The following is a 27,085-nucleotide window of genomic DNA, read 5'->3' on the forward strand; positions in this document are numbered from 1 at the left end:
ATCCTGTGCGAACATTCAACCTTCTAGTTACGCCAACACAAAGCGGCAGCGCATTATGGTTTGTCTAGAAATGAGTTAGCTAAAGCTACCTTGGCGAACAACATAGTTTTGCAAACAGTGAGCTCTACACAGGATCTGCAGTATACTTCAACATTGAAACATGCCAAATTCTGGCGGAGACGACGTTTTGTCACGTAATTTAGAAAAATCTAGCGGTATCCTTTACGTCTCGCATTTCACTCAGCCCTTTTAAACATCAAAAGAAGCCCGTCTCGACACGATACGTTCGGTTAATTTCTGGTCAGTGTGGTAGAATGTCAGCGTTATTTTTCTGCTTCATGGTCCCGTTCCAATGCAAAACACGTAGGCGATCTACTTCCCTTGCGCACTAGTCACACTGCCATAGTCACACTGCACTAGTCACTGCCCACCCATATGCATCACGTGATCTGCAACCAGTTGAGCTGCATCTCTAAATGAAACTCCACACAATTCGCACCAAACATTTTTGCAGAGATGTGCGTCGAGGTTTTCTTTCGTTGCGAACTGAAATCCACACTGCTAGGACTGGTACGGCAATTTACCCTCGTGAATTCTTTTGCGGTGTCTGCTCAAAGATGAGTTATACTTAAAGGACTGATTACATATGTTGCAAATAAAAGGGCTGTCATTACTGTGCGATATAACATGAGCTTTAAGTTCATATTTGCTTTTGAATGGTTTTGTACAAATTTGGCAGATATGGGGTTTCAATCCTGTGTGAATCAGTTGATGCGTATCGAAACTGCCCCTGTGCGCGAACAATTTATGACATATTCCGCATTTGTAGGGTCTCTCTCCTGTATGCGTGCGGTGATGTGCAGTTAGAGTAGCAGCGCTACCTAGCAATTTACCACATGTTTCGCATTTGTGCTTCAACTTGTTGACAGGTGATCGATTGCGTGCTCTGAACATGGGCGTTGTGCCTCCCGTACGTTCGTTGGGTTGCCCGTGTAAGGCGTCCCGTCTGCTGGAAACCTTTCTACTGGCACCACAGGACCCTTGCTGTTCTCTTCCTCCGGTTTCAGTAGCATTCCTGCAAGGATATGGACAATTTAACTCAAGATGGCCGACTTTCTTGTGGGATGGCAAAATCAGGTTTTGACCCAATGATAGTTTGGCAAAGTAAACCGTACCATAATGGTAAGGTGACTCGCTCAATTTGAGCGCTAAGTTCCTGCATTGGTATTTAGCACTCGATTTGGGCTGTAGATTGTCAGAAATTGAACACTGGCGCTTTCAGTGGCCTGTGATGCTGAACTGTAAATTAAGAACTTTTCTCGTTCGAGATTCAAGCCTAACAGAAGCCTTGCATTCTCTAATACATAATCTTTATACTACATGAAACAGATGCAGGAGAGTAGAAATATCTCTCAGTGATGGTAAGTTAGAAAACTAGCCGGTCTGAGTATTGAAAATGCAACTCCGCCTTCAACACGCTCACAAGGAGTATTCAGGCAATGGTCCAGAAGTGTGCGCTCGGAAGTGAGACATTTGTCATTGAAAAAGACCGTTTTGCGTCGGCTAAAATACATCTCCGTTTCATGGCGCAGCTCTTAATGATCCGCTCCTGCGGCGAGCGTCGGCGGCGTAACCGAGCGAACGAGCACAACAGCGAAAGATGAAGGATCGAACGCGGAGAGAGAGAGAGGTTCTTGTTGGGGAAGGAAATAATTGGGGTAAAGTGCAGAGCAGTAACTGTCTCTCGGATGAGGACACCTCAACCGCACTGCACAAGAGGGATAGGGAATAGAAAGAAGGGTGAGATAGACGCGGCGGCGGCTGCCCAGACAGCGCGCGGGCAGGTTGTTTGGATTCGCTTGTAAGGCGCGGTGACGCTCCTAGTCGTGGCGAGGCAGCAAAGCTTCCTGTGCCGCGATAGCCGCGTCGCACATCTGTCGGATGTTGCTGTCGATGGCTGGGCACGGGTCTAGTACGGCACGGAGTGCAGCCGCGAGGGCGGCTATGAGTGCGTCCCTGGGGTCGCTGCTTAGTGCGGTTTGTGGGCCGCGTGACGACTCGGGAGTGGCCGTCTGGGTGTTGCGGCCACGCAGGGCATCACTGTAGGATCGGCCCTGCGGGGCGCGAGCATTCTTCGAAGGGGTGGCTAAATGCGGCTCGTGCGATGTGGCGCCGGCCAGCTGAAGCGCTTTCTTCCTCGAGAGGGGCCGCTCGGACGAAGACAACAGCACGGCCGCCTTCCTTTCGCGTTGCCACTCCGGACAGCTCGGCTCTGTCGAGGGATGTCGACCACCGCAATTTACACAGCGTGCCTTCTCCGCGGGGCAGCCTCCTGTAGGATGCGACGGCAGCGGAGCGGAGCCTCCTGTAGGAGCTCACCGCAGCGGAGGCAGCGGGCGTCGCGGAAACAGGTGGCGCCGGCGTGTCCGAAAACGCCGCAGCGGTCGCACTGTAGCGGTCGAGGAAGTCGGGCACGAACGGCACGCAGCTGCTTGAAAAGCCGCACGCTTGGTGGCACGACACTCCCGACGAAAGTGACGGTGACGCTCGCGCCACTCCGCGAGCATGATAGCACCGCGACGGGCGCTTCCAGGTTCTCGCGCACTGTGCGGGCGTCGAAAGAAGGGTCGACCCCATGGATGACACCCACACAGGAGTTGCTGTGTAGAGCCTTGGGGCGCACCGTCACGCCGCCGAGGTCGCACACCTCGAGGAGGGGCGCTAAGTCGGCGCCGCTCATCACGTCTGCAGCCACAACATTCCGGCGGAAGTTGACGCGAACGCGTCTCACGCCTGGCACAGAGGAGAGCTGGGCAGCGATACCGTCCCGTGTGAGTGCGAGGAAAGTCGCTTTGCGCCCGGTGGGACGGTAGAGTACCGTGACGTCGGTGTCGTGGGCGACGCCGTCGTCAACTGGTGGGGCGAGCGGCTCAAAGTCGACGAGCCGTCGGTGACGGCGTCTCATTCGTGCGGCTTGTTTTTGCTGTGCCGCTGCCGGCTGGCAGGCTTGGGCATCCTCGGCGGCCGCAGGCAGCAGCGGAGGATTTTCCTGATTGAGCTCCCTTGATCCCCCAGCAGGTGGAGCAGGGGTGGGCGCACTCGGCCGGCTCTCGTTGGGCGAGGGGCCGTCAGCTTGGTCATCGTCCGTGACGGTGGCAGGCACCGTCGCCGAGCGGGAGCACTCCCCCGCCGCAGGAGCGGTGGGCTCGATGTTGGTGAGTGGGGGCGACGCGCAGGCCGCCGGCGACGACATTGATGCGGAATCCGGCCGGGCAGGACTTGCCTCGTGCGAGGTCGTCGCGTCCATACGGGAGGACGAAGTGTCGGTACCAATCATACTTGCGGTTGGCAACAAGAAGCTGCCGGCACTCTCGTCGGTGTCGCCGATCGACGCGCAGCTAGCACCGTCGTCGGTGGAGGCAGCCGTAGTGGGGGCCTCTGTGGTGGTGTCCGTTGAGGCGGACGGTGCGGCGTCGTGGCCGCTGGGAGTCGTCTTCTGCACATCAAATGGAAATGCGCGGAAGGGAGTGTCCGTGGATGATGGGGCGCGCACGGTCGGCGTCCCACTTCCATCGCGCTTCCATCGTAACGCGGGAGGCGATCCGCCGGTGCGTGGTTGTTGTCCACGCGGCTGGTGTTGCCGGGCCCGTCGGTGCTCCGAGTCGTTGAAGCCAGGAGCTGACTTCTTCGGCCTCTTCCGTTGCTGCTGCTTCGGAGCGTCACCCATGAGATGGGGCCTCCGTGTAGCAGCGTGGCTCAGGAGATCGAGCCAGCTGCCGTGCGAGCCCTGAAAAGGGCTGCGCTCGTAAGCGCGGTCAAAGGCGGAGACGTACGCGCGCGAGAAGTGGCGGGCAAGCCGTAGTCGTCGGAGCGAGGGGCGATGCGACCGCTCGCTTCGAAGGTCCGGGAGCGTCCGCGGAGAGGCAGAAGACGCGAGCCTTGAACGGCCGAGAGGCGGAGACCAATGACAGCTGCCCCTTCTGTGATAAGAGCACGCAAAACTGTTTTTTTTGTTGACCCGCCCGACTGCTTGTTTCGTACTAGCATCTGGTCTCAGCCAGAGGGCTTATTTCGTGCTATCACCAGCTCGCCAGTTCGTGTCGGCTCTCGCTCAAGCTTGATTGGTTTGCTTCGTCCGGTTGACTTGTTTTGCAATTGTTTTCCATTCTGGATTCTATGCGCAACGCGAATTGTGTAGTATTTTATGTAAGCCAAGCAGCTCCAGCTATTACACTGGGTCCGTCGATCAGTCACTTACAAAATCCATCGCGATTTACCTCTGCTATGTGTCTCTCGCAAAATCTTTGACTCCATATATCTCGCAAGGAAAACACGTACAATGCTACTCTGAAATTTCGCATTATGGGCTTTCCAAATTATCAGTGAATTTTTCAGAGTCAAAGAGTAAAACAGTTCGGCAGCATGTTACACTCTTCTAACACCTGAAGACGAAGGCCTGCTGTACACGTGTTAATGTTTATAGTTAAGTTGCACAATCTCACGGGTCGGACATAGTGAGCCACAGTACGAAGTATACGTTTGGCACTGTAGGTTGACCTCCTCAACGTTGCATGAGAGAACCTAATGCAGTACCTAAAGGTTGTTTTGTTTCTGTTTTCATTGACACATATTTTAGTCGCCTGTTTGTTCGTTCGATGCTTCTTTCCTTCGTTCACATACATATATCCATCATTGCTCGCTTACGGAGGTATAAGACATTCCTGATGATGATATTTCTTTCTCACAGCACTAGAGCCGCATTTCCCGGGTATACGCCATTGCAATTAGTCACATGAATATTTCGCTTTAAAATAAAGGCGAACTATTTGCTTTATTTCTGACCTGGACTGACTGCCCGTCGGACATCACACGTCTTAACTGAAGTCTCACATTACGAATACGAAGAAAAACTGCTGTGTGCATATTTTCCTGCAGTGTTTGTATGGAGTCAATTGGTATTTGTCTTGCATTCGAACTGCACACCGTTCTGGCCGAAGGCATCACGACCACAACACACACATAGTGATTTCCCCCCACAGGTAGCAAGCGCATATGCGTCAAATAATTCAGTGTTTCATGTACATTGGATAAAATATGCTGCCGAAGAAGTTAGTATTCTCTTTATTTTCTCGATAAAATGATGAATGCTGCAAGCGTCGATTTAAGGCACTGCTGGTACGACATCTTTCCAACCGTTTGATGAAGCAAAATATGATTTGCAGTGGGGCAGAGACAGCGCGCTTGGTGTATGTCTTTTGTAAAGCCAGTAGCTCGTTTGAAATGTCTACGCTAAGCACTAGATTAACATTGGTCGCTATTCTTGCGGTAATGTGCTTAGATTTATTCTTGTTGCCCATGTTGACATGACTCATGCGATGTTATGGTTTGGTTACAGTCGTGTTGTTTTACGTTGTACGTAGTTTCTAATCATGCCAGCTTCGCCGGCAATAGGACCGTATCATTTCCGGAAAAAATTAGAACTATCTAAAATTCAAATTTCCTGTGATAGGGCCACGTAAATTCCGGTAACTGTATGTATTATAAATTTTATATAGGTTTGCAACTGCGATAAATTATGAAAGCGCTAAGGTTAAAAAGAATAGAATCTTAGAATTTACAAAGTTAACTACACGAAAAAATATGTCGCAGTTTTATTAGCTGCATCGCTTGGAGCAACCCAAGCGGACAACTTTCTTTATATTCATTTGCAATTTGCTTGAAATCGGTAGAGTGTCGGAAGATTGCCGAATAATCTACCCATAAAACAATAAATTTCAGTGAGCTGTGTAATACTTCAATTTTGAGCGCTCTAAATATGTTATTTGCGGCAGTTGATAGAATCGTGGAGGTCTTTTTGTTTCTGAGTTATAAAGAAATGAGTTCAGTAGAGGAGTTTGCTGGGCCAGTTGGTGCATGGTGAACGCATAATGGTTTCCCGCAAGTACGGACGCGAGGACAAGAAGTAGAAACAGACAGGACAACGCTGGACCTACAATTGAAGTTTTTTGTGAAAGCATTCCACAAATCACCGCCATGCATGTGTATACACCCAAGAACAATAACAAGGTTTTTAGTGAATTATAAAAAAAAGGTATGCACGTAAACAAAAGCGAAATCACACCCCTTCCGGACAAAGGCAACACCACGTGGATTGACATGATAAGTTTAGAAATTGAAGTTCTTTATCATTGATATGAACAAAAAGTTCACTCACACATGTATGCGCGCCCAAATTTTCATGTGCAACGCTTCGTTAATTTCTCTTTGCAGTTTGACCCACTCTCTCCCCACTATCAATACACTATCAAAAACGGGTCGGCTTTCGTGCTTTTTACAATGCAATGGCAAGTTCCGTACTGTACAAGTAGGTAGCAAATAGCGATGCTCACGCATGCGGTGATTAATGCAACGACCTGTCTGGCCGATATAGGACAGTCCGCATGAGAGAGGTATGCGACAGAGAACCGAAGATGCACAGTTTTTGTGGAAAAAAGTGGTGTGCTTTTTTCCACAGCCACTAGTCACATCTCTCCTGTGATGCTTTTGGGCAACCTAACCAGTTTGCCACCCTCTCAAGATTATGAGACAAGCCATGCAATTGCGGCATCGCTACCACCTTTCTTCTTTTTGAGGATTCATTGCTGTCTGCACTTTCCACGGTTTTCTTTTGTGTGTACTTTCTAAAAAAGGATTCTGACAGAGCCATCAAAAGTGAAACCGGGTACCCTGCCGACACTAATGTCGCCTTCTGGGTGTCACACTAGCGTTTTCGGCGCCGAGGAAACTGGTTAGGTTGTGCAAAGGCATCACAGGGCAGAAGAAAGATGAGACTAGTGGCTGTGGAAAAAAGCACATCACTTATTTTCAGAAAAACTTTGCATCTTCGGTTTTGTATCGCATACCTCTCTCATGCGGACAGTGCAAATATCGGCCAGACAGGTCATTGCAATAATGACCACATGCGTGAGCATCGCTATTTGCTACGTACTGTTACAGAACGGAACTTGCCATTGCATTGCATAAAGCACGAATGCCGACCTTTTTTTCATAGTGTATCGATAGTGGGTAGAGAGCACTGCAAACTGGAAAGAGAAATTATCGAAGCGTTCCACATGAAAAAGTTGGGCGCGCATACTTGTGTGAGTGAACCTTCGGTTCATATCAATGATAAAGAACTGCAATTTCAAAATTTGTCATGTCAATCCACGTGTTGTTGCTTTTGTCGGGAAGGGGTGTGATTTCGCTTTTGTGTACGTGTACAACTTTTTTTGATAATTCACTGCAAACCTTGTCATCGTTCTTGGCTGTATACACATGCGTGGCGGTGATTTGTGGAATGCTTTCACAAAAAACTTCAGTTGTAAGTCCAGCGTTGTCCTGTCTGTTTCTACTTGTGCTCGCGTCCGTACTTGCTGGAAACCATTATACGTTCACAAACATGTAACTTTTTCCCTTGAATTTCTCAACGCCTTCTTACGTATATGACGAATCTAAAATGTAACAGCTTCGGTTCCGATATTATGACATTCCTTTGAATTCCACAAGCTTGAATACTCGTACAGGGCGTTGCCGAGCAGGTACATTTCTCTCCAAATGTACCTAGGCAGTAGACCCTGAGGTAAAGGTTTTTGTTGACGCCGACAGCATATTGTCTAAATACCAGTTAATATTTGGCATTTAGGTCATCGGGACTTTTAGCCCTCGTGCAAGTGCGTCAGTGCAAGCTTAATTCTTGCAGTAATTTTACAGGATAACAGGTAAACCCTGTTTCATTTTATGAGCCTCGACTCGGATGAGCATATTGCCTTCACAATCTTTACACATTCCATAATGGGGAGCAAACCTGCAAGTGTACTGCACATTGCGGCATGTTAACAGGATGGAAAATCGGTCGAGCCTGTATAGCTTCGTGGTTGATGCATCGGATGTGCATATTTCCGTGTGATGTACGTTTGCGCTGTGGGAACCGTAAAGTTAGTCAAGGCCAGCCGCTTCGGCCGAATGCTCAAAAGTGCTGATGCAGTACCTGTTCCAGACATCAGAACTAGGCCTTTCAAGGAGAAATTACCGAGTAGGGCCATATTATTACACGGGTAGCCATTCCTGTTGTCTCTGAGTTACATTTAAAGAAAGTTTTTCTAAATGTGAACTTACGTGACCCCGTCTTCAGACTTGGCTGATGCTTCCTCCATGCCAGCGTGACCTGTGCTGGGCTTCACGTTATTGATGCTCCTGATGGAGTCCAGTTGCTGGTAACGTGGGCCGCCATTGTCAGAGACACCTATACGGCATAAAAGTATAGTAAAGGTGTTCATTCGCCGTTGTGCAAGGGTAATTCTTCGGAATGGATATTCCATACTTATGGTGGAAGGCAAGAAGCTTTTAGCGGTCGACAATCTTTACTGCGGTGCTTCCATACGCAGTGCTTTATCTGTGTCTTGAATGCATGCAAGAACTTGGTGGCGATGGGTAAGCCGTGCACGATCAATATTGTGTAGTGTTGGATTCTTCTGAAGCTTATCACGCTTTATCTCAAACCACGGGCAGAATACGAGTAAGGTAAATATGAAAAACAACATCTCAGTCCCTTGTGCGTGAAACCCTTGACCCAATATATTTGCTGTGCTATCCAGTAATAAGCACATTAGATGCCTCACGAAGTTATTACTTATTATTCATTTTTTGCGAGCAGCAGGCATAGCCCGACGCCGACGAATACAATGCAAATTTAGAGGACGCATTTCTGCCGATGGATTTAACATTGTTGTTTGACGTATGCCTTTAATTTATTGGCTTTCTATGACATAGGTGCCTAATCGAAATGCGTACTCGCCTTTCAGGAAGTGGTTATCTGAACCCCTTTTGGTGAGTCTTGTATAGAGAAGCACATAAGTACCGGTTGTAAGTACTGCACGTTTCCAAGCTCATTACGAGCGCTAAAATGGCTGTACTTAACAATGTTCCCGTGTAGCTCATCAATAGACTATAGAACAGCTTTCAAAAAGATAACTCACGGCGCATATTTAAGAGTCGTATTGCAGAAAGTGCATTAGCTTGGAAGGAAATGTGGATGTGGTTATTCACGGGGCAATATGTAACTAAACTATGCGACGGAAAGCCTCGAAGGGCGTTCAAAGTGTTGACTGTATCGATAGCGCTGCAAGTATCGTAGCTAGGTGCACGTATCTTATATAACGGCGCAGCAATTGCGTAATTGAAAGGAACACGGGAGAGACCTAAGAAGCGGAAATTACGGCATAAAACTCTCAGGATGACCATCTACGCTACTGCAATTAGCGTTGAAACTCCATGGGCAGGTCGAATTTTTGGATGCAGTTTTGTTTACAATATGAAGGGGGGGAGGGTTGAGTTGGCTAAGAGTGTTTATGACATCATTGCACCCACATGTCTTAGTGCCTATGCCTTCGTACGCCTAGGAAAACATTAAACGCGGATTCCCAACCACCGGAACTGAAGATTCTAGCTGCATCTTTGACATCGAATGAACTACAGTGTGGTAGCAAAGGCGTAAATCAAAGAACTCATTTTTATTGTCTGGAATTCTCAACTTTATTAGTCGCACCATTTAAGTCGCACCGTTCGTGTCGCCTGCGAAATAGGTTGTGCGTATACTGGCTGTACGAATAATGGATGACGTACCCAAGGAAAGCTAATCACCTTGCAAAAAAAAAGTATATTCAATCTGGAAGACCGATGTTTTGGTATCGCGTAGATTTGCTTCTCAACAAAGCTTTATGACTTTGAAGTAGTGGCCCACTGATTGTCAATCGTTCGGTAAAGTGATTGTTACTCTGTCACTACGAATAGTGTTTACGCTTGAGGTGCGCATAGCTTAGCTATTTGGTAAAGATTTGTTGCAACAGAGCGCAAACAACTACCCAACAATTTTCTATCTCCTTGCATTGCATTTTCATTACATATTTAGTATTGGTTATGCTGCGGCTGTGGATTGCTTCGTATGAAATAACGAATAGTTTCAATATAAGCTGTTTTGGGTGCATGCCCCAAATTGTACGTTGTAACGTCTACATTCGGTCGCAGCGAGATATGTCTGCTGCTCGTAACATACAATTGATGAGGTATTTTCACACTCTGCCTAAAAGGTACCAGCACTGTTAAAACATTTGAAACGTCCAAATAATTGCACATTACCCACATAATTCGGATCAAGGCACTTGCTTTGTAATCCAGCGTGATCGGTTTAAGGAAAACATTGTCCCGATGTTAGTAAGTCAAACCCTCTGAGAGTATGCTTGGCGAATAAAATTGTAGACCGACGAGTCATGCGATGATTTTATTTACGAGTGAATTTATCATTGCATGGAATGTACAGTCTCGGCTTCTCCCCTCATCATCAAGGAGCCTGCTTTATCGGCGCCCCGATACAAGAACACATTCATTGAAAACTTCTGCTGAATAGGTTGTGTATGAATGCGGATATTATCAGATAAGCAAAATTCTTAGGACAGTCATAAGCCGGCTCATGCGGAAACCGTCTTGGCAATGCTAGTCAAATGCATCTTTATACGCAATAAATGTACCGCTCCCATTGTAACCATTGGGGCTATTTGCCATGTTTGAGGAAAAGGCGAGTGACAATTGCCTACGTACCGTCGACGTTGCAAATCTCGTTGGTCGTGGGTGAGTGCTGCGTGTTCCTCGGATAGCGCAAGGCGTCGTCAGAAATCCTAGAAATAATTTTAAAAATTCGTCAGACAGTTACTAGCTGTGACTAAAAAAATAGGTGAAATGGTATTTAAGTTCTACCCGGGACTTCAAGCTATAGCACCCCATCGCGCATGTGGAGTACAATACTTATACATCAGTGAAAAGTATTTTCTTCTGTAAGTATACGTTCGCTTCATGTTTTGAAAAATCTTATTCTGAGCGCTATGTAGCTTACTTTGCGCTAAACGTGGCAATAATTTGCACCACCCTCACGTCGAAGCGTCTTGATCTAAGAATGCTTTCGATGTCAAAGCTCAAGCTGGCTGTAAAATAGAGCCATTTTAGGTGGGAACCAATATACAAATGTTAAGGCCTATTATATGGGTCGGGCCTAAGCGTAACAGTATTCAACGAAAAAATTGAGAAGTGGTAAAGCTCACGTTCTGTAGGCGCCCAATGTAGATGAAGCGCCCTGGGTACCGTCACGGCTAGTGCGCTGTGTTGCTTCGGACTTCATGCTTAAGTCAAGAGGCATGCATTCGTTGCTGCTTTCTTCAGCCATGGCTGATGTCTCGATGTCCTGTAACTGGCGTGTATTGTCGACTGCACGTTGTGAATCACAGGGCATGCGCGCTCAATGCAAAAAAAAAAGAACGGAAACTAATAAAACTTTTGTCACTTTGGTGTCTCGATTAAAAAGATACCCATATCTGGAAAAAAACGAGACGTTTGAGTCCGCCACTAGCTTGAGCCTAATGCACAAATTTTCGAACGGCATCAGAGGCGCTCCGATTACCCATGCTATCTATCCACCAAATCATTTATTAAAGCTCACTTACTACGAAAAAGGTACGGTTATCGGATAATACCGCCACTTTTCTTTCATGCTCCTCTCAAAGTGGAGTGCACATCTCGCTGAGAAGAAATTGTTGCTCGTGTTAGCGCTCGTGGAAGCGCAGGAGGTATAGAAACTACGGTAGCCCTAACTAGCGTATTATTACCAGATCTATGATGTTGGGCTGCTGAATACGGGGTCGCGGCATCGAATCCGTGTCATGGCGGCCGCATTTGGATGTGTTCGAGATGCGGAAACACATGCGTACATAGATTTAGGAGCCCGTTAGGGAAGTCCAGGTTTTCTAAATTAGAAAGTAGTCTTGGCAGGCTTTATTTTTTTATAACCAGAGGCAACGATTCTGCAAACTGATGTGGCATTCTCTTACTCGGTCGAAATGAAGCAGGTAGTTCTTCTCACCTGACGAGTGGCGCACGCTTTGTTTTGTTGCGCACAAGTTTCAGTGCTGTCTTTGCTAACCGCTAGCAATGCAGAACTGCAACTGCTTCGCACTTGCCGCGATTCTTCTCTAGCGGACACTCATGCGCCGTGCATAGTCGTATCTCAGTAGTCAGTACTCGTACTCAGTACTCGTATCTCAGTCATTGGATACAGTTTTGCGTGATTTCTTTACAGTCGTAAATTACTTTTCACGCCCAGCATGCCGAATGGTTGCTGTCGTTAAACAAAATGCACTGTTTCCCACTCCGCACCTCGTAGATTTGTGTTTTACAAGCTTTATTCAAATATGGATGAAAAAGAACCAACTTCGAAACCTTTAAAGCAGTTGGGAGCATGTAGCCACAACAGGTAAGTAGAGTCAGCTTTCCCTGTGCTCTCGCTATGAGCTGATTCACTCTGCTGTTTACGCCATCGTATGAAGTACAAGGGGGACAGTTGCCATAACCTCCTGCTTCCATTTGTTCGTGAAAATGGTTGCGGTGCGAAAGGTTCCGCCACTGCAAACACGACTGCATACTGAGAACAACTCGCAGAAAGGTAAAATTAAATTATGGGGTTTTACGTGCCAAAACCACTTTCTGATTATGAGGCGCGCCGTAGTGGAGGACTCCGGAAATTTAGACCACCAGGGGTTCTTTAACGTGCACCTAAATACATGGTTGTTTTCGCATTTCGTCCCCATTGGAATGCGGCCGCCGTGGCCAGGATTCGATCCCGCGACCTCAGCAGCCTAACACTATAGCCACTGAGCAACCACGGCGGGTCGCAGAAAGCTATGGCGTCGATGGTATGTGAGCTTGTTCTACATCGCGCAGGCCTCAGTGTGCTTTCTTTATCTGTTGTGGCTGTGCTAGTTGTTGTGGCTGTGCTAACCAGGCGATGTTAACCCGCTAGTAGCTCAGACAACGCTAATTTATTGAAGTAAATTATGTGGGTTTTTGTTGCGCAAGCAAAGGTAAAAAGTATCGCCAACGGGGTGATTCAGCGAAAGTGCAACATCAGTCTCTCAGAAGGGTAGCAGTCTACATACGCAATGCACTTAGTTCACAAAGAAAGCCCACAGTTGATCATTAGGTGACACATACAGAGTGCAGTAATTCATTTCTTCACGAAAACAGACAGGTGGGCTAGTTAGTGGTGCATAACTTCAGGCAAACCGCATAAAGGCATGTAGGACAACAAAGGTGGAGCGTTGTGTCTTTGTTCACTTCTGTTGTCCTACTTGCCTTTCTGCGCGTTGCCTCAAGTAATTTATTGCTTGCTACTAGCACATACCTGTTATACTTCTGGTTTTTCATAGCTTTCGGAACCGACACACATGAGAGTATGTAGCCTTCGCTGAGGAATATGTGCTCGAAATGCTAAACGGAAGGCCATTTATTTCCGCGTTTACTATATTCAATGCTTTCTAAATAATTCTGTCAATAAACAATAATATGAAGTGCTAGCATGGCTGGACATTGTTCACGTAATTACGCAATTCCTAGAAGTAAGTTTTTAACCTTTCGGAGAAGGAACAACGAATGAAATCAACGAATGAAATTGTTTTTCCATATGACCAGAAATCGAACAAGTATAAACAAAGAAACATACATTCCCCCCATTAAAACACAGTCCGCGTTTAAGCCACAGTGCTAGTGTACAGCCTTATGAAACACGCCTTGATGGTTTTAAATACCCGTTCTTTCTTTCGTGTATTAATATATGGAATGGCCTTCCGCACTGCACTGCAACAACACAATATGTTAGCCAATTATATACTCTACTAGAATTGTATTACAGGCAACGGGGTAATTAAGAATTGATCATGCTTACTGTAATTCTGCGTATACGTGTTCATCCTCCCTGTAAATTGCTTTGTATTCTGCATTAAATTGTGTTGTAATTGTATTGCCGGTGTTGAATTTATCTTTTTACTTTTTTCTTCTCCCGTAATGGCCCTCAAGTGAGGGCTTCAGTATCCCTATATAAAAATAAAAATAAAATAAAAGAAAAACTTAATTTACGCAAGACATTTCCACTGACTGACTGACTTGCATATACATTTATTTATACACTATCTTGCTCGAATAATGAAGGATAACAGTGTTTCTACATGTTTGCCACAATGTTTATGCTTGCTAAACGTGTTACACGCAGTTTATGGAAACCTAGGTGACAAAATTTATTCGTTATCAAAGACAAACGCACTGCACCCAAAGTTGCCATTACGCTGAGCTGCCCGAATCTATTAAAATATATAATGCGATAAACTTTCCGCAGCTTGCTCTTCAGGCTGCCACCATGCCAGGTACTGTATAACTGTCGTTTCTGATCAGAAAAAAATTTCCGTGCTTGGGTGTCGACAAAGTCTGCCCAGTACTTTGCGGTGTTTTTTTCCCCGTCTTGCTGCAATCATCATTCCTCGACGTCAAAGGTCTTTTGCGCCTATTCAATATCGATCAAGGACTGATAACCTTTAACACGAAAGCGTCAAGGGCGCCGTACATATGACAGAAAATCCGGTGTCGGCGTCCTGCGCCGGCGTCCCCAAGAGCTAAAATTATCGTTTGGCATAGAGCATCGCACGAGCATTGCGAAGACGTGGGATTCCGCCCCACCTGCGCGAAGTCGTTTTTTTGAGCCACTTTCAATTTCATCAATTTATCATTTCTTTAATTCAAATAGTGCGCAAAATTCCTGGGAAAGATTCTGGGTGCGTGCGTATGTTTTTCAGCAACAGTTGCCATTCATTTCTTTCCCCCTTTTCTTTATTTTCCCAATATGCTGAAATATTCTGCTATCGGCATCGTATGAGACGCGAACAGCGGAGTGTTTCCGAAGCTGAACATAAAAGTCTGGTGTGCGCCATCCGCCAGTCATCAGCTTTGAGAGGCGGACGCGTCTGGTTTGAGCTCACCGGTCAATCATGCTGGTACTTCACTGCGAAATTTTCTCCACAATTTTGTTTCTCTTTAATTTCAAAGTGAGAAAACAGGAAATCAAAGAAATCAGATGCCAAAATAAAGCAGTTTAAGGCGAGCATTATCGCCTAGTGCAGCAAGACTAGCCGACGGCGCCCACATTTGTTTCAGTTGCGATTGAGACACGGGCGCCACTGTTCGCGTTTCATTTGGCACAGATAGTATGCCTGCAACTAAAGCAATGTGAGACAAGACAGATACCTTCCACCTGGATAAGAAGTTTGTCTTTTATTATCGACTAAGGTTCCGCTAAGGTGTAGGTAAGTTGCCGGTATTTTCGACTTGCAGTGACGGCGAGGAATACAGTGGTAAGAACGGGGAGTCACGAAACCAACTCTTTATTGAGCGAAACTGTGCCCAGAAAAGAAGTTTCACTTGGGCTGAATGATAGCACCGAGCATATGGGTCGATCGACGGAAAAATAATCTGCGGCTCAAGCTAATCGGATATTTATAGTTATTTGGCCGAAGATTCCAGACTAATCGCATGCTATCGAGCATTTTACAGTATGTCGACCACTATTCTCGTCACGCATGCAATTTGATTACACAAGGTTCTACTCCAATATAGACCGCAGACACAATCAGTGAGGATGATCCAGAAAGTTCTGATACCTGCAAGCGCGTCATGCGCGGAGCGATAACTTAACACTTCGTGCGGTGAAACGGGGTCACCGAAAAAATATAAGTACACATGCCAATGTGCCCACATTAAAATGTGTCGTGCCAGGGTTACGAACACCAAACGACAGGGGAGACCAGAAGAGCACGTAGCAACGAAAAAACAACGAAGTCATAGCTGGATGTCTATGGTAGAACCGGTTACTGGCGCAGAAGTTGGACTGCTTACAGGCATGTTACGGCCATACGGGCCGTGCCGACATTCGGTGAATTTCCGTGTACAGTCCGAAATAAGTTTTTCGCTCAGTGCACGTCGGCCTAGGGGGGTCCAAACGCTATCATAGTCGCCGGCTTGGTATTCGAATATTGTAGTCGTCGAATATTTTAGCGTTGTCTGACAGTCTTTGGCTGGATCGTCACGCGTAGTATGGCGAGTTGTCCTGATCCTGCGACAGAAGGGTGATTCTGCGATGCAAGCGTGTCCTAACACGTCTTGTGTTCAACGTACGTGCTCATTCCAGTCGTCCTTGCCCGCTGACCTCCAGCTTCCCGGAGTTGGGGTTCTTGCCACGTAGTCGTAACTGTCATCGACTGCGATGTTCAGGATTCATTCAAGACGGAGTAGTTGAGTCGTCTTTCCACTAAAGCCGCCATTGCACGGCTACAGGGCTGATCTTGGTGGTTTATTGTCACACTTATTTCAAGGTGTCCGATGATCGCTTCATGCACTGTCCCATTGTTCCGCGGCATCGTCAGGTATGCTTTAGGAAGCGTGATTTTACCTTGGGAGCTTCGTCGAAATGGCAGTGTGTGCTTCCTTCTTCATGTGTCCTGATCTTGCGTTGGCAGCGGAGGACATGCGGCACTGCAACGAGAAACAACCGCACCTCCATAGGTTGCTGTGTTTTGTTTGCCGGATACGGACCACATATCGGCCATGTATTGGCCCGGTGTACACTTGGTACTGTAGCGAGAGGCAGTGCCTTCGCGACAGCGATGGAGTTAGTCATTGGCGTCGCCGCCAAATCGCAGCCAAGCACTTCAGCAGTCAGCATTTTCACGGTGTCATTCGCCTTGCTGAGCGTGCAGAGAGTTGAAGACAAAACATCTTAGTGCCATCTCACGGTATGGGTAGAGGCAACAGACGTGTCCGGTTTCTTCGCAGTGGCAGCAGAGCGAGCAGTCGGCAGGTGCGGGCGCGAAGGGGATGCAGATGGCTGAAGACGGTGAAGTAGGCCATCACTCCAGCATTCAGCTACAGCAATTCCGTCACGGCGATGTGGCTGCATGAACGCCTCTCAGTCGGTGTCAAATATTAAGGCTGCTTGAGGCTGCGTCGAGGAGAACACCTTAAGTAGTTCTTCACGTGCAACTGTTCAATTGGTCTTTCGGAGTTCATCGGAGCCTAGTTCTTGAATTTTCCCCTTCGGTGAGAGCACTAGTCAACAATGTTGCGATTGCGCTCTTCCAACGTCTTTTCGATGCCCGTTGCTTCCGCTAGGAATTTTGTAATGGTCTTGGGTTGGTTACATGTCCGACGTAAATCTCCTGCTTCAAAACCGCAGATGAGGAAAAACTCATCTCTGCCATGTGCGGGTTGACGTGGCTGAATTAAGAGTTGATTTCTGCTCCGAAATCATGGTGCTCTCATTGACTTTAGGCCCGCTCCTTAAGCATGACGCTCGCGAATGTTTCTGGAAATGTAATTGGTGAAATGGTGTAAAATTGTAAGCTTTGAAACGGCAGCTTTTCACAGTTTCAATTGTTGAACATAGCGGTTGTTGAGTAGGTTTCAGGCCAGCTTCTCAGATTTCTAAACAGTAAACCACGAATGATCAGTGGCTTCCTTTGCTTTTGCAGCACACGTCACTGCAGGTGACACGGGCACTCGCATTAGGCCAGTTATCTGGGCCACCATGTTCCTAGTCTTCTCGAGCAGAGGTCAAGTACTCGGGCGGAAGTCGGAGCCTGCGGCTATCCCCCTCGCTCCTAACGACGTTCACGTTTTTTCCACGGCAAGGTTTATTCTGTTTCCACGAAGCACCTTTACCAGATGTCACGTTGTAGAGACGGTGAACAACACAGTCAGAAAAACCGTGAGTCATGAAAGAATCTTTATTGGGCGTAGCTCTGAACCAACAAAACAAGTTACAGTCGGGCAGAACGATAGTCCCGGGCACATGAGTCGATCGTTGAACAAATGTTTTGCGAGTAACAAGTATCGGCTATTCGCCCTTTTTTTCGTAATAGATTCCAGCCTTATCATTGGCGCTCGCGTTTCTTCCAGAATGCACAACTGTATACGCCTTACGCCTGCAATTTGATTACAAAACGCTCCACTATTGCAGAATGTTCTGATACACGCTGGTGTCTCATACCCTGAGCTGTAACTTTACCTTTGTTATTCGGTGAGACCCGTACATTGCAAAAAGATATAGAAGTACGTGGGTCAGTAATAATAACTAAAAACTGTCTGAGTTGTCCTATCATTGCTCGCAGGGTCACGTTTGTCAGATCAGGGTAAAAAATTCCACTGCTGTCGTTAGAGCGCAGGGCAAGTCAAAAGAGATGACTTCCGAGTGAATAAGAAACTGCATATTAAAACTGATGGAGGTTACACGTGAATACAACAATACATAAAATATTCGCTCTTGAAGAAGATATATGGTTAAGTTCCAAATGATTTGAGTCGAATAAAGAGTCCCTGTTGTAATCACTATGATAAGGAATTAAATTTTCGGTAAGCATAGAAGAGCGAAAGAGAGAATAGAAACATTACCCGCATTGAATAATTCGTAAACTAAACAAATTTTCCCATGGCTGTGTGCATATATTTTAAAAGCTGTCCCAGAAAGGCAGCAAGACCGAAGGGCCTCAATTATTAGAGATTAGTTTTGAGTTGACAACAACGAAGTGCCTCCTTTTTGAATGGGTTCCTCATGTGAAGTACTCCCTTCTATTCAAACTGCAGAATCCTTAAAGCATGGTTACCTAAACCTTAATTACTAGTACACTGTCAAAACGCTTGCAGAAAACTGAACGAGGTTTCAAGGATCCTGGGCAAACATTCAACCTTCTATTTACGCAAACACAAAGCTGCAGCCCATTATGGTTTGTCTAGGAATGAGTTTGCTAAAGTTATGTTGGCGATAACAACATAGTTTTGCAAACAGTGAGCTCTACCCAGGATCTGCAGTATACATCGACATGGAAGCATGCCAAATTATGGTGGAGATGACGTTCTGTCACGTAATTTAGAAAAATGTAGTGGCATTTACGTCTTGCATTTCACTTTGCACTTTTAAACGCCAAAAGAAGCCCCTCTCGCCACGATGCGGTCAGTTAGTTTCTCGTCAGTGTGGGAGAATGTCAGCGTTATTTTCCTGCACGGCTTCCCGGTCACGTTCCTATGCAAAACACGTGGGCGATCTACTTCCCTTGTGCACTAGTCACACTGTTATGACTGCCCACCCGTTAGCGTCACGTGATCTGAAACCATTTGAGCTGCATCTCTAAACGACTCTCCACACAATTCGAAACCAAATATTTTTGCAGAGGTGGACGTGTAGGTTTTCTTTCATTGCGAACCGAAATCCACACTGCTAGGACTCGTACGGCTATTTACTCTCGTGAATTGTTTTGCGGTGTTTTCTCAAAGTTGAGTTATGCTTAAAGGAGAAATTACATATGTCGCAAATGAAAGGTCTGTCATCACTGTGGGACATAAGATGAATTTTAAGTTCCTCTTTGCTTTTGAATGGTTTAGTAGAGTTTTGGCAGATATGGGGTTTCAATCCTGTGTGAACCAGTTGATCCGTATCGAAACTGTTCCTGTGCGCGAACAATTTATGACATATTCCCCATTTTTAGGGTCTTTCTCCTGTGTGCGTGCGGTATGCGCAGTTAGAGTAGCACCGCTACTTAGCAATTTACCGCATGCTTCGCATTTGTGGTACGACTTCTTGACAGGCGATTGATCGCGTGCTCTGAGCATGGGCGCTGTGCCTGCCGTACGTTCGTTGGGCTGCCCGTGTGAGGCATCCCGTCTGCTGGAAACCTTCCTACTGGCGTCGCAGGACACTTGCTGCTTTCTTCCTCCGGCTTCAGTAGCATTCCTGCAAGGATATGGAATATTTAACTCAAGATGGCCGACTTTCTTGTGGGATGGCAAAAACAGATTTTGACCCAATGAGAGTTTTACAAAGTAAACTGTACCATAATGATCAGGTGACTCGCTCAATTTGAGCGCTAAGTTCCTGCATTGGTATTTAGCGCTCGACTTGGGCTCCAGATTGTCAGAAATTGAACACTGGTGCTTTCAGTGGCCTGTGATGCTGAACCGTAAATTAAGAACTTTTCTCGTTCGAGATTCAAGCATAACAAAAGCCTTGCATTAACTAATACATCATATTTTTACTACATGAAACAGGTGCAGGAGAGTAGAAATATCTTTCAGTGATGGTAAGTTAGAAAGCTAGCTGGTCTGAGTATTGAAAATGCAACTCCGCCTTCAACACGCTCACAAGGAGTATTCAGGCAACGGTCCAGAAACGTGCGCTCGGAAGTGAAACATTTGTCATTGAAAAAGACCGTTTTGCGTCGGCTAAATACGTCTCCGTTTCATGGCGTTAGTATTCTCTTTATTTTCTCGATAAGATGATGAATGCTGCAAGCGTCGATTTAAGGCACTGCTGGTACGCCATCTTTCCAACCGTTTGATGGAGCAAAATATGACTTGCAGTAGGGCAGAGACAGCGTGCTTGGTGCATGTCTTTTGTAAACCCAGAAGCTCGTTTGAAATGTCTACGCTAAGCACTAGATTAACATTGGTCGCTATTCTTGCGGTTATGTACTTTGATTTATTCTTGTTGCCCATGTTGACATGACTCATGCGATGTTATGGTTTGGTTATACAGTCGTGTTTTGTTACGTTGTACGTCGTTTCTATTCATGCTATCTTCGCAGGCATTAGGACCGGATTATTTCAGGAAAAAATTAGAACTATCAAAAACGTAAATTCCGGTAAATGTATGCATTATGAATTTTATATAGGTTTGCAACTGCGATAAATTATGAAAGCGCTAAGGTTAAAAAGAATAGAATCTTAGAATTTACAAAGGTAACTACACGAAAAAAGCATATGTCGCAGTTTTATTAGCTGCATCGCTTGGAGCAACCCAACCGGACAACTTTCTTTATATTAATTTGCAATTTGCTTGAAATCGGTACAGTGTCGGAAGACTGGCGAATGAACTGCCCATATAACAATAATTTTCAGTGAGCTGTGTAATACATCCATTCTGAGCGCTCTAAATATGTTATTTGCAACAGTTGATTGAATCGTGGAGGTCTTTTTGTTTCTGAGGTATAAAGAAATGAGTTCAGTAGAGTAGTTTGCTGTGCCAATTTGTGCATGGTGAACGCATAATGGTTTCCAGCAAGTACGGACGCGAGCACAAGTAGAAACAGACAGGACAACGCTGGATTTGCAACTCAAGTTTATTGTGAAAACATTCTACAAATCACCGCTACGCATGCGTATACACCCAACAACAATAACAAGGTTTGTTTGTACACAAAAGCGAAATCGCATCCCTTCCCGACAAAGGCGACAACACGTGGTTTGACATCCTAAGTTTAGAAATTGCAGTTCTTTATCATTAATATGAACCGAAAGTTCACTCACACATTTATGCGCGCCGAACTTTTTCATGTCGAACGCTTCGTTAATTTCTCTTTCCAGTTTGACACGCTCTCTACCCACTATCGATACACTATCAAAAACAGGTCGGCATTCGTGTTTTTTGCAATGCAATGGCAAGTTCCGTCCTGTATCTGTAGGTAGCAACTTGCGATGCTCACGCATGTGGTCATTAATGCAACGACCTGTCTTGCCGATATAGGACAGTCCGCAAGAGAGAGGTATGCGACAGAGAACCGAAGATGCACAGTTCTTGTGGAAAAAAGTGGTGTGCTTTTTTCCACACACACTAGTCACATCTTTCTTCTCTCCTGTGATGCTTTTGCGCAACCTAACCAGTTTGCCACCCTCTCAAGATTATGAGACAAGCCTTACAATTACGGCCTCGCTACCACCTTTTTTTTTTGACGATTCATTGTTGTCTGCGCTTTCCACGGTTTTCTTTTTTGTGTACTTTCCAAAAAAGGATTCTGACACAGCCATCAAAAGTGAAACCGGGTACCCTGCCGACACTAATCTCGCCTTCTGAGTGTCACACTAGTGTTTTCGGCGTCGAGGAAACTGGTTAGGTTGCGCTAAAGCATCACAGGAGAGAAGAAAGTTGCGACTAGTGGCTGTGGAAAAAAGCACACCACTTTTTTCCACAAAAAGTGTGCATCTTCGGTTCTCTCGCACACCTCTCTCATGCGGACTGTCCTATATCGGCCAGACAGGTCGTCTCATTAATGACCGCATGCTAGAGCATCGCTATTTACTGCCTACAGGTACAGGAGAGAACTTGCCATTGCATTGCAAAAAGCATGAATGCCGACCTTTTTTTCATAGTGTATCGATGGTGCGTAGAGAGCGCAGCAAACTGGAAAGAGAAATTAGCGAAGCGTTCCACATGAAAAAGTTGGGTGCGCGTACTTGTGTGAGTGAACCTTCGGTTCATATCAATGATAAAGAACTGCAATTTCTAAACTTATCATGTCAATCCACGTGTTATTGCCTTCGTCCGGAAGGGGTGTGATTTCGCTTTTGTTTAAGTGCATACCTTTTTTTTATAATTCACTAAAAACCTTGTTATTGTTCTTGGTTTGTGGAATTGTGGAATGCTTTCACAAAAAACTTCAATTGTAGGTCCAGCATTGTCCTGTCTGTTTCTACTTCTTGTGCTCACGTCCGTACTTGATGGAAACCATTATACGTTCACAAAGATGCAAGTTTGTTCCTTGAGTATCTCATCGCCTTCCTAAGTATGTGACGAATCTAAAATGCAACAGCTTCGGTACCGATAATATGACATTCCTTTAAATTCCACAAGCTTCAATACTCGCACAGGGTGTTGTCGAGCACATGCATTTCTTTCCAAATGTACCTAGGTAGTAGACCCCGAGGTAAAGGTTTTTGTTTATGCCGACAGCATATCGCCTAAACACCAATTATTATTTGGTATTTAAGTGAAGGACTTTTAGCCTTCGCGCAAGTGCCTCAGTGCAAGCCTAATTCTTGCAGTAATTTTACAGGATACCAGGTAAACCCTGTTTCATTTTATGAGCCTCGTTTCGGATGAGCATATTGCCTTCACAATCTTTACATATTTCATAATGGGAAGCAAACCTGCAAGTGCGCATGTTAACAGGATGGAAAATCGATCGAGCCTGTATAGCGTTGTGGTTGAGGCATCGGGTGTGCACACTTCCGTTTGGTGTCCGGTCGCGCGGTTGGAATCGTGAAGTTAGTCAAGGCCAGCCACTCCGGCTTACGCTCAAAACTGCTGATGCAGTACCTGTTTCAGCCATCAGAGCTAGCCCTCCCAAAGAGAAATTACCGAGTATAGGCATGATTATTACGCGGGTAGCTATCGCTGTCGTCTCCGAGTTGTTTTGCAAGGAAACTTTTCTAAATGTCAACTTACATGGCACCGTCTTCAAAACTGGCTGATGCGCGGCTTGTGCTGGGCATTGCGTGATCGATGTCGCCCATGAAACCCAGGTGCTGGTAACTTGTGCTTCCATTTTCAGTCACACCTTTATGGCATAAAAGTATAGTAAAGGTGTTCATTCGCCATTGTGCAAGGGCAATTCATGGGAATGGATTTTCCATGCTTATGGTGCAAGGCAAGAAGCTTTTAGTGGTCGAGAAAGTTTACGGCGGTGCTTCCATACGCAGTGCTTCATCTATGTCTTGAATGCATGCAAGAACTTCATGGTAATGGGTAAACCATGCACGATCAAGATTTTGTAGTGTTGGATTCTTCGCACGCTTATTACGCTTTATCTCAAACCATGGGCAGAACAAGAGTGTGGTAAAAGTGAAAAACAACATTTCGGTCCCTTGTGCGTGAAACCCTTGCCGCAATATTTGCTGTGCTATCCAGTAATAAGTACATTAGATGCCTTATTCTTCATCTTTATCTTTTACGAAGCAGCAGGCATAGCCCGACGCCGACGATGACCATGCAAAAGTGAGAGGACTCATTTCTACCATGGGATTTAACATTGTTGTATGGCGTATGTCCTTAATTTATTGGCCTTCTATGACGCAGGTGCGCAATCAAAATGCGTACTCGTCTTTCAGAAAGTGGTTATCCGAACCCCTTTTGGTGAGTCTTGTATAGTGAAGCACAGAAGTACCGATTTAAGCACTGCAGGTTTACCTGCTCATTACTAGCGCTAAAACGGCTGTCATTAACAATGTTCCTGTGTAGCTCATCAATAGACTATAGAACAGCTTTCAAAAAGATAACTCACGGCGCATATATAAGAGTCGTATTGCAGAAAGTGAATTAGCTTGGAAAGAAATGCGGAAGTGCTAATTCACGGGTAATATGTAACTAAACTATGCAACGGAAAGCGTCAAAAGACGTTAAAAGTGTTGACTGTATGGATAGCTCTGGAAGTATCGTAGCTAGGTGCACGTGTCTTATATAACGGCGCAGCAATTGCGTGAAACCCAAAGGAACACGCGAGAGACCTAAGAGGCGGAAATAACGGCATAAAACTATCAGGATGACCATCTACGCAACTGCAATTAGCATTGATACACCATGGACACGTTGTATTTTTGGATGCACTTTTGTTTACAATATGATGGAGAGGAGGGTTGAGGACGCTAAGAATGTTTATGGCATCATTGCACCCACATGTCTTAGTGCCTATGCCTTCGTACGCCTAAGAAAACATTAAAAGCGGATTCCCAACCACCGGAACTAAAGATTCTAGTTGCATCTTTGACATCGAATGAGCTGCAGTGTGGTAGCAGAGGCGGAAATTAACGAACTCATTTTTTATTGTCGGGCATTCTCAACTTTATTAGTCGCACCATTGAAGTCGCACCATTCATCATGCCTGCGAAAAAGGTTGCGCAGATACTGGCCGTACGAATAATGGAGGACGTATCCCAGAAAAGCCAATCACCTTAAAAAAAGTACATTCGATTTGGAAGACCGGTGTTTCAGCATGGCGTACATTTTCTTCTTATCAAAGCTTTACAATTTTGAAGTGTTGGCCCACTGATTGTAAATCGTTCGGTAATGTGATTGTTAGTCTGCCAATACGAATATTGTTCATGCTTCAGGTGCCCATAGCTCGGATATTTGGTGAAGATGTACTGCTACAGTGCAAACAACTACCCATCAATTTTCTATCTCCTTTCATTGCATTTTCATTATATATTTAGTATTGCTTATGCTGCGGCTGTGGCTTGCTTCGTGTAAAAGAACGAAGAGCTTCAATATAAGCTGTTTTAGGGTGCCCCAAATTGTACGCTGTAACATCTACATTCGGCCGCAGCGGGATATGTCTGCTGCTCGTAACATGCTATTCATGAGGAATTTTCACACTCTGCCTAAAACGTACCAGCACTGTTAAAACATTTGAAATGCCTAAATAATTCCACATAACCCATGGTATTCGGATCAAAGCACTTCCTTTGTAAAGCAACGTTATCTGTTTAAGGGAAACATTGCCACGATGTTAGTAAGTGAAACCAACCGAGATTCAGCTTGGCAAATAAAATTGCAGACCAATAGTCATGCTATCATTCCATTTACGAGCTACTTAATCAGTGCATGGAATGTAAAGTCTCGGCTTCTGCCCTCATCATCTAGGAGTGAGCTTTATCTGCGCCCCGAAACAAGAACACATTCATTCAAGAACTTCTGCGGCATAGGTTATGTATAAATTTGAATATGTTCAGATGAGCACACATTTCTTACTAAGGACAGTTATAAGCTGGTTCGTGCGGAAACCGTCTTGGCCACGCTGGTAAAATGTATCTTTATACGCAATAAATGCACCGCTACCATTGTAACCGTAAGGGCAATTCGCCATGTTTGAAGGAAAGGCGAGTGACAATCGCCTACGTACCGTCGACGTTGCAAATGTCGTCGGTCGTGGGCGTGTGCTGCGTGTTCCCCGGGCAGCGCAAGGCTTCTTCGGAAATCCTGCTAATAAGAAAAAAAGTCGCCAGACAGTTACTCGCTACATGTGACAAGAAAAAAAAGAGGTGTTATTATATTTAATTTCTACCCGGGAATTCAAGCTACAGCACCTCATCGCGTGTGTGGAGTAGAAGACTTAGACATCAATGAAAAGTATTTTCTTTGGTAAGTATACGTTCACTTCATGTTCCGAAAAATTTTGTCCTGAGGGCTAAGTAGCTTACTTTGCGCGGAATGTGGCAATTTTTTCGCACCGCCCTTGCGTAGATGCATCTTGATCTACGAATGCCTTCGATTTCAAAGCTCAAGCTGACTGTAAAAACGACCCATTTTAGGTGGGAACAATTATGTGGGTCGTGTCTAACGGTAACAGTATTGAACGAAAAAATTGACGAGTGGTAAAGCTCACGTTCTGTAGGCGCCCAATGTAGATGAAGCGCCCCGGGTACCGTCGCGGCTAGTACGCTGTCTTGCTTCGGCCTTCATGCTCAAGTCAAGAGGCATGCATTCGTTGCTGCTTTCGTTAGGCATGGCTGATGTCTCGATGTCCTGTAACTGGCGTGTATTGTCGACTGCACGTTGTTGAATCACCGCGCATGCGCGCTCAATGCCAAAAAAAAGAACGGCAACTAATAAATCTTTCGTCACTTCGATGTCTCGATCAAAATGATTCCGCATATCTGGAAAAAAATGAGACGTTTGAGTCCGCCACAAGCTTGACCCTAATGCACAAATTCTCGAACGGCAGTAGAGGCGCCCCGATTACCCATGCTATCTACCCGCCAAATCATTTAATAAAGCTCACTTACTACGAAAAAAATGTACGGTTATCGGATAATATTGCCACTTTTCGTTCATGCTCGTCACAACGTGACGTGCAAATTTTTCCGGGAAGAAATTGCTCGTGTAAGCGCTCGTGGAAGCGCAGGAGGTATAGAAACTAAGGTAGCCCTAACTAGCGTATTATTACCAGATCTATGATGTTGGGCTGCTGAATACGGGGTCGCGGCATCGAATACGTGTCACGGCGGCCGCGTTTGGATGTGTGCGGGATGTGAAAACACCCGTGTACTGAGATTTAGGTCCACGTTAGGGAAGTCCATGTTGTCCAAATTAGAAAGTAGTCTTGGCAGGTAAAACCCTTTAATTTTTTTATAACCAGAGGTAACGATTCTGCAAACTGATGTGGCATTCTCTGGTTCAGTTGAAATTAGGCAGGTAGTTGTTCTGACCTGATGAATGCCGCTTCCTTTATTCTGTTGCGCACAAATTCCAGTGCTATGTTCACCAGCCCCTAGCAATACCGAACTGCAACTGCTTCGCATTTGCTGCGGTTCTTCGCTAGCGAACACTGATGCGCCGTGCATAGTCGTATCTCAGTCAGACCCC

At 45.7% G+C, this 27,085-nt stretch overlaps 2 long non-coding RNA genes across 3 annotated transcripts in view; one reads left to right on the forward strand and one right to left on the reverse strand.

Moving 5' to 3' along the window:
- The window catches only part of LOC135919788 (uncharacterized), a 379,293-nt gene that overhangs the window by 92,809 nt on the left and 259,399 nt on the right, over positions 1 to 27,085 (forward strand). The gene's annotated exons all lie outside the window — the stretch shown is intronic.
- Positions 17,667 to 26,406, reverse strand: LOC135919795 (uncharacterized). Its single transcript, XR_010570063.2, has 4 exons — positions 26,106 to 26,406; positions 25,623 to 25,702; positions 23,171 to 23,282; positions 17,667 to 19,684 (listed from the first exon to the last, which is right to left on the reverse strand). It is a non-coding gene; the product is annotated as an uncharacterized lncRNA (long non-coding RNA).

This window comes from Dermacentor albipictus, chromosome 9, assembly GCF_038994185.2.
Source record: "Dermacentor albipictus isolate Rhodes 1998 colony chromosome 9, USDA_Dalb.pri_finalv2, whole genome shotgun sequence".
In the NCBI taxonomy this organism is placed as follows: domain Eukaryota; kingdom Metazoa; phylum Arthropoda; class Arachnida; order Ixodida; family Ixodidae; genus Dermacentor; species Dermacentor albipictus.